Below are 13946 nucleotides of genomic sequence, written 5' to 3'. Positions count from 1 at the left end.
TATACATTTTATTCAGCATAAAGTTCTTAGTATACGTGCTTTCATTTTCAGGCTAGGAGCCAATTATACTTAGCAGAAAGACATGGTAAAAGGGAGCAAACGGGCTAACACTGTTATAGGTGAACACATTGACAAAGTGATTGACAACAAGCAGCTTAATACTAAAAGAAGATTAGATACAGAGTACTATCTCACCAAATAAATTCATTGAGGTAGACTTCTTCTGTCACTCCCTGATAAACTGATGTTTGTTTTTTTTTTTTAATTGAGACAGAGGTCTCACTATATTGCCCAAGCTGGCTTAAAATTTCTGGCCTCAAGACATCCTCTTCTCTCAGCCTCCTGAGTAGCTGGGGCTACAGGCACGTGCCACCACATCCAACCAAAACTGGATTGACATGTTCTACAACAAAACCTAAATGCTACTTTCATTTCAAATATATTATGCAATATTAACAGATTATCAATATGTATTATTTGTTCTTAATTGCTGAAAACAAAAGACTGAGGGCGAAAACTTACTATTGTCCCGACCCAAAGAGGAAATATTAGATGAGAGCACACAAATTAAGAATAAAATCACATTGTGAGATCCTGCCAAGAACCTAATATATTATTTTATCAAGCAGTACAAGCCAAATTTTAAACCATTAATTCACTCATGCACAATGACTACATGGATCAGATCACCTGTTATACATACGCTGCTTAGCAAAGTCTCATTTCCAGATTAAATTAGCATCACAAACGTTAAGACTTATCTTTACTTGAACCATCAAAACAAGCCAGATGACTTTTTTTTTTTTTTCCGAGACGGAGTCTCGCTGTCACCAGACTCGAGTGTAGTGACGCGATCTTGGCTCACTGCAACCTCCACCTCCCGGGTTCAAGCGATTCTCCTGCCTCAGCCTCCCAAGTAGCTGGGACTACAAGCATGTGCCATCACACCCGGACAACTTTTTTTGTATTTTTAGTAGAGACAGGGTTTCACCATGTTGGCCAGGATGGTCTTGATCTCTTGACCTCATGATCCTCCTTGCCTCTCACCCTCCCAAAGTGCTGGGATTACAGGAGTGAGCCACCATACCCGGCTGATGTTTTAAAATATCATTTGGTATTAATATAAGCTTATAGACAAAGTATTGTATAATGAACTATGCAAGCATGAAATGTTCAATTTGGGTCATTAAAATGTGGTCACTGTGACCAACAAAAGCTTCCAAAAAGACAAAGATGGGGCATTCAAAAGGAAGCAATTGGAGAATAAAATAGCACTATTTCTAATGCTTATTTAGAATACCACTATACTTATACAAACACCTAATCTATATTCAAGTGAAAATGAAACATTTTATAATTTTATAATCAGCATCATCATGGTACTTAATAAATAATTTCTCAAAATAACTCTAAGAATAGTTATCTCCATTTTATAGAAGGGAAAATTGAGTCAGCTCATAGAGAAGCAAAATTTATAATGAAGTTTAAATAAATGTTACTATATACATGTTCCATGATATCATAAAAAGACATGTCCTAAGCAGTTTTCATTTTAAAGTAATTTAAGGTTTTAGAAAATATATTATTGGATATTTGTGTTATCTGTATTTATAAATGTTTAAGAACGGAAATTAAGTATTAAATAGTTTTAAATGACAAAAAAAGCACTTTATAGAAAAATGGCAGAGTATAAGAACAATTGTCTTGTTTGCATACACTCCTCATCCACTTAATTTTTTTTCATCTACCATACATTGAAATTCCCTAACAATCACAACCCCCTATCAGACTCCACAGAATATGATGGAGATTGTGAAATTTTAGACTAACTAAAGGTTAACAGCAAAAGCTGTCATCAATTTTCTCAAATTTCAAGCAGGATACAGGATTTTTTTTTTTTCTTTTTTCCCTACCTTCTTAAAAACTCCTTTGGAAAGGGCAAGGAAAGTAGAATGATATATATGCTCACTATAAAATAATCCAAAGATATAGAAAAGCACAAAGAAGAAAACAAAAATTACTCTAAATCTTACCATTGAAAGACAAGAACCTAATGATATTTGTACATACACTTTCAGGTACATGTGTATGCACAGATGTATATTTAAATGTAAAGGTATACGTATATATACGAAAATGCACATAAGCAAGTCACATACATTATTCTGTTACTGCCAATTTTCAAGATGTCCTATAAAACCTTCCTTAAAAATATTCTTTCAATAAAAAAATTATACATGCTCATAAGAAAAAAAAACAGTGCAGAAGAAAATACAATACAAAGCAAGTCTTCCTTAATTACTGCCCCCTCCACTTCCACTACAATTCTTAGTAGCAGATGAATACCATTAATAGAATTCATTGACATTTATATTTGTGTTCTTATATACATTCTTTTAAAAACATTTAAATTACAGATGATACATGAAAACATTCTGGTTATTAAACAGTCAATACAGATAAAGAAAATCTCCCCATCTGAACACCTCAATTATCATTTGTAAACTTCATTGTTATCAATTTGGTAAATATCCTTGCACAGAGCTCATTCTATGCATTTTCATGTATGTACCTGCATGTAGAGAAATACACTTTTGTTGTTTTTAGTCTTTTTAAATTTTAGTATTGTTCAAGAGTATCATACTGTGATGTTGATTTTTTTCATTGAACAATGATAGATTTACTATTGCTGTTAAATGTTACAATAGTGCTACCTTCTTGTAGTAACAGAACAGTTTGTATCTTGATTGTGGTGGTAGCTATATGAATCTATACATCTGATAACATGTCATAGAACTATATACAAAGACACACCAAAAAATGGGCACATACAAAAACTAGTGAAATCCAAGTAAGATCTGTAGTCTAGCTAATTATATTGTACCAATGTCAATTTCCTGATTTGGCCAATGTACTATAATTTCATAAGATATTACCACTTGAGGGAACTCGGGCTACGGGTAAATGGGATTTCTCTGTATTCATTTTGCAACTTTTTGTTTTTTTTTCTTGAGACAGGGTCTTGCTCTATCACCCAAGCTGGAATGCAGTGGTGCAATCACGGCTCATTGCAACTTCAAACTCCTGGGCTCAGGCAATCCTCCTGCCTTACCTCCCAAGTAGCTGGGTATACGGGCATACCCCATTAACACTGGGCTAATTTTTTAAATTTTTGGTAGAGATAGAGTCTCCCTATGTAGCCCAGGCTGGTCTTGAACTCCTGTCCTCAAGTGATCCTCCCAACTCAGCCTTCCAAAGTGCTGGGATTACAGGTGTGAGCCAGAGTCCAGCCACTGGTATTCTCCTAAAAGGAAAAAAGAAACAGAGGTGCAGACAGAGGGAATAAGGCAGTGCGGAGACAGAGGCAGAGATTGGAATTATGGGGCCACAGCCAAGGAATGCCTGGGGCTACCAGAAACTGGAAGAAGCAATAGAGGATCCCCTCCTAAAGGCTTTACAGGGAGCACGGCCCTGCTGACAAATTCATTTCAGACTTGCAGCATAAAGAACTGTAGGAAATAAGTTTGTTGTGTTCTTGTTTTTGTTTTTATTTTGAGACGGAGTCTTGCTCTGTCGCTCAGGCTGGAGTGCAATGGCGTGATCTTGGCTTACTGCAAGCTCCGCCTCCTGGGTTCACGCCATTCTCCTGCCTCAGCCTCCTGAGTAGCTGGGACTACAGGTGCCCGCCACCATGCCTGGCTAATTTTTCGTATTTTTTAGTAGAGACGGGGTTTCACCGTGTTAGCCAGGATGGTCTCGATCTCCTGACCTTGTGATCCGCCCGCCTCGGCCTCCCAAAGTTTCTGTTGTTTTAAGCCACCCAGTTTGTGGTATTTTGTTATGGTGGCCCTAGGAAAGTAATACAATGGGTTTTGCACACTATTATAGTTATACCGAGGTATTTTAATTTTTGGTTTTGAGTTTTTTCTCTGTTTCCTTTTTGTTATTGTTCCTATAATGTACGGGGTTCTTCATTATATTTTCCTAGCTGTATGCATATAAGAAAGTTATGTTTTTCTATTTACTATTTTATATTCCATTATACAACTTAATTCTTTTACTGCTTAAAGTAATTTTACTATAAACTCAGTTGACTCTTGGATTTTTCAAGTGTAAAATTAGGTCATCTGAAAAGGACTTTTTCTTTTTTGTTTTGAGATGGAATCTCGTTCTGTCACCCAGGCTAGAGTGCAATGGCGTGATCTTGGCTCACTGCAACCCCAGCCTCTCAGGTTCAAGCGATTCTCCTGCCTCAGCCTCCCAAGTAGCTGGGATTACAGGTGTGCACCACCACCCCTGGCTAATTTTGGTATTTTTAGTAGAGACGACGTTTCACCATATTGGCCAAGCTGGTCTCGAAATCCTGACCTCAAGTGATCTGCCCACCTTTGCCTCCCAAATTGCTGGATTACAGGCATGAGCCACTGCACCCGGCCTGAAAAAGACTTTTGAACCTTTCCAAGTTTGTAGAACAATGGAGGTAATCTGACTCCAATTCTCCTCTTCACTTTCCCAGAACAAACATAAAATAAACCACAAGAATTTTTAAAACCCACAAAGGATCTAGGCCATCAACATTAGCACTCTAGGAGACAGAAAACACAGCAAGCTTCAAATTACCTGTAAGTCAAGCAGAGGAAAAAAAAAAAAAAAAAGCAAATACCAAAAGAAACACTTCCTTACCTCTGCAAGTCCTACCTCTGCAAGCCTGTGGATATATAGGGTGAGTGAAGGGAGGTGAAAAAGACTTTCTTACCTCTGCAAGCCTGTGGATGTATATAGGGTGAGTGAAGGGAGGTGAAAAAGACTCCATGAGAAAGAGCAGAGGGGCACAGGGGATTTGCAGAAAACACAGACAAAATCACCACAGAAAGAGAGTTAAACAATAAATACAAAAATGCTAAACAGAGATTAGGAGGTTAGGACTTGATAGCTAATAGACCTGGTGAAGTAAGTGTGTCTTGTGTCTAGAAACTTCTGGACCAGAGGCAGCAGCCTCCTAGAAACACTGCTTCTAGGGGAGAACCAGATATACACATATAAAGAAGTGCTTTCTCTTGTAAACAAGGTAATGAATGCAAAACAATAGGTGATAAGAGGAGGAAAGTAGGCCAGGCGCAGTGGCTCACGCCTGTAATCCCAGCACTTTGGGAGGCCGAGGCGGGTGGATCACTTGAGGTCAGGAGTTTGAGACCAGCCTGGCCAACATGGTGAAATCCCGCCTCTACAAAAAAAATACAAAAATTAGCCAGGCGTGGTGGCATGCACCTGTAATCCCAGCTACTCGGGAGGCTGAGGCAAGAGAATCCCTTGAACCCAGGAGGCGGAGGTTGCAGTGAGGTGAGATCGCACCACTGCACACCAGCCTGGGTGACAGAGAGAGACCTTGTCTCAAAAGAAGAAAAGGTAGGGGGCCGGGGGGAGGATTAAAGAGCTGGCAGAAACAAAATATTAATAGAAGGAACAACTCTTCCTCTCCCCTTTTTCTCACCATCATCACTACAAATTCAGAAAAGAAACTTCACAAAAGGGAGCACACTGGCAGAAGCAGCACTCTCAAACTAGGAACTCTGACCACAAAACGATTAAAAACAAACAAACAAGCAGCCCATATGCACACAAATATACAGCAAAAAGTCAGAAAATACAAACAAAAGCTTCTCTGCTGATGATTTTCTCCACAAAAACAAACCATGAGGTTGAAAAACAACTGTAACACAATCCTCTGAACTGGATTAAATATTTTAAACAAGAATTTGAGGATATGAAAAAGACCTTGAATCTGAAGTACAAAAACTAAGTACCAAAATGGACAAAAACAGAAATAAATGAATAAGAACTGGTTAAAGAAATAGAAAGAAACAAACAAAATGAACATCATATAAGAAATGAAAGTTAAATTATTAAATTATTTTTTCTTTTGCTTTACTTTGGCATTGAACCAAAAATAAAAACTAAATTATAAGGTATGTAGAAAGAACAGATTTGAACGAAAACTTAATAAAAGACATTGAACAAAGAGCAAGAAAATAATGAAGAAAATAAAATTTTTAAAAAAAAGAGAGAAATTGATTGAAATGAATGATAGGCAAAGGAGGTTGAACATTAGTATTACTGGTGTCCCTAAGAAAAAAAATCTAAACAATGGAACAGAACTAATATTAAAGTACATTCTGGCTGGGTGCAGTGGCTCATGCCTGTAATCCCAACATTTTGGGAGGTCGAGGCGGGTGGACCACTTGAGGGCAGGAGTTCGAGACCAGCCTGGCCAACATAGTGAAACCTATCTCTACTAAAAATACAAAAAAACTAACCAGGCATGGTGGCAAGGGCCTGTAATCTCAGCTACCTGGGTGGCTGAGGCATGAGAACATCTTGAACTCGGAAGGTGGAGGTTGCAGTGAGCCAAGATTGCGCCACTGTACTCCAGAGTGGGCGAAACAGCAAGACACCATTTCAAAAAAAAAAAAAGTACATTCCAAGAAAACATTCCAGAAATAAAATACTTGAATCTATACAATGAAAGATCCTACCAGATATTTGAGAAAACTGACTCAGAATGATCAACTCTGACACATATCCTCATAAAATTATTTGAAGAAAAAACTCTCAGCGTATCTGGGCAAAAAGATAAATTATTTACAAAAGCAAGGGAATTCGACTAACACTGTATTTCTCAAAAATAACACATAAAGCAAGACCACAGTAGAACAGCACTTTCAAGAAACGTAAGGGAAAAAAACATAAACCAAAGATATTATATCCTGCCAAGCTGTCCTTAGAGTTTCAAGGCCATCACAACAGTTTTGACTGCTGTGGAAAACAGAATGGCAATTCCTAAAAAAATTAAATATAGAATTACCATTTGATCAACATAGAAAATATATTAAACTAGCTGGGTGTGGTGGCACATATCTGTAGTCCCAGCTACTTCTTGGGAGGCTGAGATGGGAGGATCACTTCAGTTCAGGAGTTTGAGGCTATACTACGCAATGATTTTGCCTGTGAACAGCCACTGCACTCCAACCTGGGCAATATAGCAACACCCTGTCTCTAAAACAAGAAAAAGAGGCCGGGTGCAGTGGCTCACGCCTATAATCCCAGCATTTTGGAAGGCTGAGGTGGGCAGACCATGAGGTCAGGAGTTCAAGACGAGCCTGGCCAGCATGGTGAAAAAAGTTAGCCAGGCATGGTGGCACGTGCGTGCCTGTAGTCCCAGCTACTCAAGGAGGCTGAGGCAGGAGAATTGGTTAACCTGGCAGGCGGAGGTTGCAGTGAGCTGAGATTGTGCCATTGCACTCCACCCTGGGCGACAGAGCAAGACTCCGTCGAAAAGAAAAAAAAAGAAAAGAAAAGACAAAAGAAAAGAAAGAAAACATATGAATGATAAAGTGTTATGTTTTCTTAACAGATAAATGCAATTATTCTAACAGGAACAAGAAAAACTGAAAGATTCACATCAAGGGATGCATTCATTAGTAATACGCATGAAACCATAAATTAGATAAACATGCCATTTACCAGCCAAGTAATCAGTAAAAAATATCTTATTACTAATAGAATCCGATGACTACAATGTTGTAAGCAACTATGCAGCATGTTTGTGAAACTCTCCATATAGCTATTATACAGTATCCTTGCTTACAGCTTTTTCCTAAGATATTTTACTAATAAGATGTAAAGAGAACTAAGGTGGAGACCACAGCAGCTGAAGGTGCTGGGAAAAGCTTCACAGCTAACTGTAGCAGTAGTACACTTGAAGGGGTTTCTGATGCCTCACCCAAGCAGCTGCAGTGATGGGAACAACCACTGTTCATACCCCCATGGCACTATTCATTCACTGTGCATATAACCCCTTTTTGGCACCAGAATTCTAAAGCTGCAACGACTGCTTTACCAGCAGCTCTGGGGTTATAGCAGACTAATTTATTTGGATTGTAGAATGGAAAATCAAATTCTCCCATGAGATCATCAGACAGAGCCATCTGCAGATATTGGGAACTCAATGAAAGAGGCAGCTGCAAGCAGGAGACAGCAATAGTTTATGACGACAGAGAAGAGAACTAGATGTATGTGTGCCAGCTTTAAGGTACGGATATTCACCAGGGAGATTTGGGAAAGACTCATACTGGATGAATTTTTAAAAAGTCAGAAGTTTTAACGAGCAACTGAGGCATGGTGGGGAGTAATAAGAGTCAGGCTATTTATTCAACAAACATTTAGTCAATGCCCATGATGTGCCCAGCACTGTGCTCTACCCAAGAGACATAACAGAGTCCCACCCTTCAAGAAGTTCACAAACAAATGAACAAGACAAATGCATACAGTATATAAGACAAATGCATAATACTACAACACTAGACAGATATACAGAGCACAATGGAAGCACAAAGGAAGAGCTAATTCAGCTAAACAGTGGTAATCAGGTTCTAACTCGAGTTAAATTAGTAACAGAGGTAATTAGTTAAAATGATAGAATTAAGAACTATGAGATGAAAATGCCATCAAACTAGAAGAGTTAACACAGAAACCTAAGCACTTTATGGTCAATCTGACTATTGTATTAAACCAGCTAAAAGTGGCTTCTAATTCTTTTGTAAGCAGCAGGTGAGCAAAGAAGAGGTCCTCCCTTGTGCTTCCATAGGCTATACAGATTGACTACATAGTTTGGATGACTCTTTCAAGGAGTAGCATATGATTAGGATATGAAGTTAACAAAAGGCTCACGCCTGTAATCCCAGCACTTTTGGGAGGCCAAGGCAGACGGATCACCTGAGGTCAGGAGTTCGAAACCAGCCTGACCAACATGGAGAAACCCCGTCTCTACTAAAAATACAAGTTTAAAAAAAAAAACAAAAAAAAACTGCATTGTAGACATTTCTGGGGTTCTAGTCTGACCTAGGCAATCTAAACAAGGGGAAATAAAAGACCTATCAATTACAGTCACCTGTCTATAAGACCTCAGAGAACAAGTTCAACCATGCCAACTTTCCCTTTGGTTAACGAAAAAATACTGGAGATCTTTGCACACTCTGAGGATTCTCTTAAATCCTACTTTGGGAGGAAGTCAGCATAAGGGATCCTTGCTCCCAAAGAACTAAAAATTCACTTATTTAAATGAAATAAATAAAAGGCATGATAGAATAATACAGACCAGAGTATCTTAAGCTCAAGAAAATCCAGAACTTTATAACCAGGTCTACAGATCTCAGTTTAAATAACAGTGCTCAAAAGTTTACCTACTCACTTGGGTCCCATATAACGATAAATTCAGTGCAATTATTAAAACAAGTTGTAAAGTCAAAATAATTAAAATATTGTACACTGATAAATGAAAAAGCATACAGATGGAGGGAACAGAAAAGTATAGGAAAAGACCCAAATCCACAAAGAAATTTAGCTGACACTTCAAATCAGTGAGGTATGAATGCATTGGGTGAATTATTTCAATAAAGTGGCAACTGAGTAATCATACAGAAAAAAATTAGTTAGAGCCATAATTTATACCTCACTCAAAATAAATTTCAGATAGCCCACAGAATTCAACGTAATTTTTTTGGTAAGACAAGAAAACATGGAAATTAAATTTTTTAATTTTCTGAGTGTGGAAGATCTTTCTAAATATGAAGTCAAGCCCAGAAGTCTTCAAAGTAAAGACTGATATGACTACAAAATATGCACATATATGATTTTTTTTTTTACATTTAAAGAAAACATCACCATGTAAATCATAAGAAAATAAACTGGAAAAATAGTATCTGCAACTCATACCACAGAAAGTTAATTTCTACCGTGTGAACTATGAGCTCCTAAAAATAAGCAGTAGAGTGAAAGCCTAAAGAAAAATGGGCAAAGAATATATAACAGAAAACACAAATGAGCTGGGCATTGTAGATTACACCTGTAACTCCAGTGCTTCGGGAGGCCAAGGTGGGAGTATTGCTCAAGGCCAGGAGTTTGAGACCAGTGTGGACAACATAAGGTGATTCCAACTTTACCGGAAAAAAAAAAAAAAATTTAATTAGCCAGTCATGGTGGCATGTACCTGCTGTCCCAACTATTTGGGAGGCTGAGGCAGGAGGATCATTTGAGTCCAGCAGTTCAAGGCTGCAGTGAGCTATTATCATGCAACTACATCCCAGCCTGGGTGACAAAGTGAAGACCTATCTCAAACAAACAGAAACAACCCCGCAAATCGCTTCTACACATATGAAAATATGTTCAGCCCACTCTTAAGAGAAATGTAAAATAAGGTTTCAAGACAAGATGAAAAGACTGATACCAGTACATTGTCTTGAGAAACATGAGGGAAAACAGAGTTTGCCTTACATTAGTGGTGGCAGAATAAATAGGCATAATCTTTTACAGAGGGCAATGTCACCATATCCAACACAAATACAAATGTATACATCCTTCTATGAGCTTTTTCTAGAGTCATATGAAACCATACACATACAGACACACGCGCGCACACACACACATATATCTATATGGATACTCACTACAGTGTCATTTATATAGCAAAAGATTGGAAAACCCGTAACTGCTGATCAACAGTAGACTAGCTAAACACATCATGGCCTAAAAAAAAATGAGGCAGCTCATTGTGTATTGATATAGAGTGACCTCTAGTATAAACTGTTCTGTGAAAAAAAGAAAGTTATAAAGAAGTACATGTAGTACATTACCATCTGTATAAAAAGATTCTCTCAGGGCAAAGGAACTGGCTAGCTGAGAGAAGTCATTTTAATTTTCTTTTTTTATTATTTCTTACAAAATAGTAGGATGACTCATAGCCTCTCATATCATTTGTAGTTTGTACCATGAACACAAACTACCTATGTAACAAATTAACTTAATTTTTAAAATTGTCTATTTTCCTTAACACAGAAACAGTATTTCTGTTTTCTTAATGCAAGCAGAAATAACCTAAAATAACAGACATATTTTAAGATATTTTAGATAGAATCCTTTCTTAGGGTGGCTTGAAAAGCCTTTGTTACATTGTAATCAAATCCTATGTCAAAAAAAGTGCGTTTCTTCAATAGTATAGAGAACAACTAAACAAGATCAAATCCACTAAATCTGACACAGGATACAAGTTAGCTACTTACTCGTTATGGGGTTCCCAGATTTTTTTTTTTTTTTTTTTTTTTTGAGACGGAGTCTCTCTCTGTCACCAGGCTAGAGTGCAGTGGCACGAACTTGGCTCACTGCAACCTCCGCCTCCTGGGTTCAAGCTATTCTCCTGCCTCAGCCTCCCAAGTAACTGGCACTACAGGTTCCCAGATTTTATTATAGAAACAACACAGTTTTTTTAAAAGCCAGAAGGTGGCGACGTTACTTCATCAAAGTCCCTCTGATACGTGTATCTGAGCCTCCTATTCTTTGTTATTAACCTGTTTTTCCTCTTCTTTATGTCTCTTACTGCCCTTTTGGATTCCTTTCTATAGTTCTGAAACTGTAATAACCATTAGCAGAAAGCAACATAGAAAAAACTCCTGAGTTTATAATAATACTAATTTTACATGAAAATAACATAATTAAAATGTATTATAAGGTTCTTTGGTTAAATATGAACACACAGGTCTCTATCTATTCCTTCTTGAAATTACAGTAAAATTGGCCGGGCACGGTGGCTCATGTCTGTAATCCCAGCATTTTGGGAGGCCAAGGCAGGTAGATCATTTGAGGTCAGGTGTTCAAGACCAGCCTGGCCAACATGGTGAAACCCCGTCTCTACCGAAAATACAAAAATTAGCTGGGCAGTGGTGGCGTGCCTATTGTAATCCCAGCTACTCAGGAGGCTGAGGCAGGAAAATCGCTTGAACCCAGGAGGCGGAGGTTGCGGTGAGCCAAGGTCTTGCCATTGTACTCCAGTCTGGGTGACAGAGTGAGACCTTGTCTCAAAAAAAAAAAAAAAAGAAAAGAAAAGAAATTAGAGTAAAATGATGTTAAAAAGATAAAAAAGGATAAACCCATCAAAAACATACGTTATATATAGATATCTTATAGATATCTATGAGACATAATATATATAATTAATGTATCTACCTATATACTTATATATATAAGTAGATATATCTATATCCCGAGACATACAGATATATGTATCTATAAGATATATCTTAATTACATATAGCTTATCTACAAGATGTATCTTAATGTTATATATTAACATAGATATTACAGATAGATATCTATACCTCCCACCTCAACCTTTTCAGTCGCTAGGACTACAGACAGACATGTTTCACTACACTCTGCGTTGTTTTTTTTTTTGTTTTTTTTTTGAGATAGTCTCGCTGTGTTGCCAGGCTGCAGTGCAGTGGCAAGATCTCGGCTTACTACAAACTCCGCCTCCTGGGTTCAAGCAATTCTCCTACCTCAGCCTACCCAGTAGCTGGGATTACAGGCGTGTGCCACTACGCCCAGCTAATTTTTATATTTTTAGTAGGGACAGGGTTTCACCATGTTGGCCAGGATGGTCTCCGTCTCTTGACCTGGTGATCTGCCCACCTCGGCCTCCCAAAGTGCTGGGATTACAGGAGTGAGCCACTGCATCCAGCCAATACTCTGCTTTTTTAAAAAAATCTTTTTGTTGAGATGGGGTCTCACTGTGTTGCCCAGGCTGGTCCTGAATTGGCCTCAAGCAATTCTCCCACTTCGGCCTCCCAAACCATTTATCAGTTACACATACATAATTAAAATATATCTTACAAATATCTCATCACACAGGCTTAAGAATTGAAGCCATCTGAAAGCAACAATCTCAGTTGGGGCTGTTAATAGAAAGACTTGATTGAAAGTTTGAATAAAGTCTTAACCCATGTAGCTAAGAAACTGCCCCTTCTGGCTGAGCCCAGTGGCTCACACTTATAATTCCAGTGCTTTGGGAGGCCAAAGTGGAAGGAATGCCCGAGGCCAGTTCAGGATCAGCCTGGGCAACACAGCGAAACCCCACCTCAACAAAAAGATTTTTTTAAAAAAGCAGAGTGCAGTGGCACATGTCTGTCCGTAGTCCTAGCTACTCAGGAGGCTGAGGTGGGAGGATTGCTTAAGACTCAGAACTTGAGGTTACAACAAGCTATACTCACACCACTGCACTCCAGCCAGGCAACAGAGCAACACCCTGTCTCAAAAAAGAAAGAAAGACAGAAACTGCCCCTTCTGCATCCCAGCAAGAAACAAGTGGTTTACCTTTTAAGGACATAAAATCAGATTAGATGTAGAAACCATGTACACAAAAGGGTTGTGTATTATATCATCTCACAGAAAGATTAAATGAAGATTTACATGCTGCACAGCGAACCTCAGGTCTCTTCCCCAAACCAGCTTCCAGATCGCAGACCAATCGGCCTGGGACTAGGAGATTCCTCTGAGAGGGAAAGTGACCCAAGAGAAAAGACCTGCAAGCACTCAATCACCCTGTGTAAGGCTTACACTTAACAACTCCCATGGACAAAGAGTTTTTACTCAGCTTTTTATTGATGCGGTCTTTAATCTGAACAGATGGCCAAAGTTTACTAAACAACTGAGGAAAATCTCTAACGTGAAATAAAGAGGCCAAGATAACAAAACAGGAGACACCAAATTAACAGACAAAATAGAAAGAAAGAAAGAAAAAAGAGAAGGAAGAAAAAAAGAAAGAGAGGGAGGGAGGGAAAGAACAGAAGCAGGGGATTTGGGGAGGAGAAAGCAGCAAAGGAAGGGTAGGAATTTTCCCACAAAGTAAAACAAAGAATTTTTTTTTAAAGTAGGAAAGCTTGAGAAGAGTTCTTCCATCCAGGAGGTCCAACTACAAGGAATTTCAAAAGGAAAAAGAGGAAAAAAGGGAAAGAAATTAATTATAAAGAAGAAATGCAACTTTCTTTTTTTTTTTTGGCAACACAGTAACTAATATGAAAATCTCATCTTAATAAAATATCTAGAAATGCTGGATAAAT

At 38.2% G+C, this 13946-nt stretch overlaps 1 protein-coding gene across 12 annotated transcripts in view; it reads right to left on the bottom strand.

Annotated features, from left to right (window-relative positions):
- TFDP2 (transcription factor Dp-2) overlaps nucleotides 1-13946 on the bottom strand; it is a 208237-nt gene that overhangs the window by 170999 nt on the left and 23292 nt on the right. Inside the window, exon 1 of one of the 12 annotated variants that reach the window (XM_021934774.2) lies at nucleotides 11115-11685. The exons of the other annotated variants lie outside the window; for them this stretch is intronic. The gene's annotated coding sequence lies outside the window, so the exon portion shown is untranslated. Of the gene's footprint in view, nucleotides 1-11114; nucleotides 11686-13946 lie in introns of those variants that run through there. 12 annotated transcript variants of the gene reach the window in all.

The sequence above is a fragment of the Papio anubis genome, chromosome 2, assembly GCF_008728515.1.
Source record: "Papio anubis isolate 15944 chromosome 2, Panubis1.0, whole genome shotgun sequence".
Lineage (NCBI taxonomy): Eukaryota > Metazoa > Chordata > Mammalia > Primates > Cercopithecidae > Papio > Papio anubis.
This window is presented reverse-complemented; position numbering and strand designations above follow the sequence as displayed.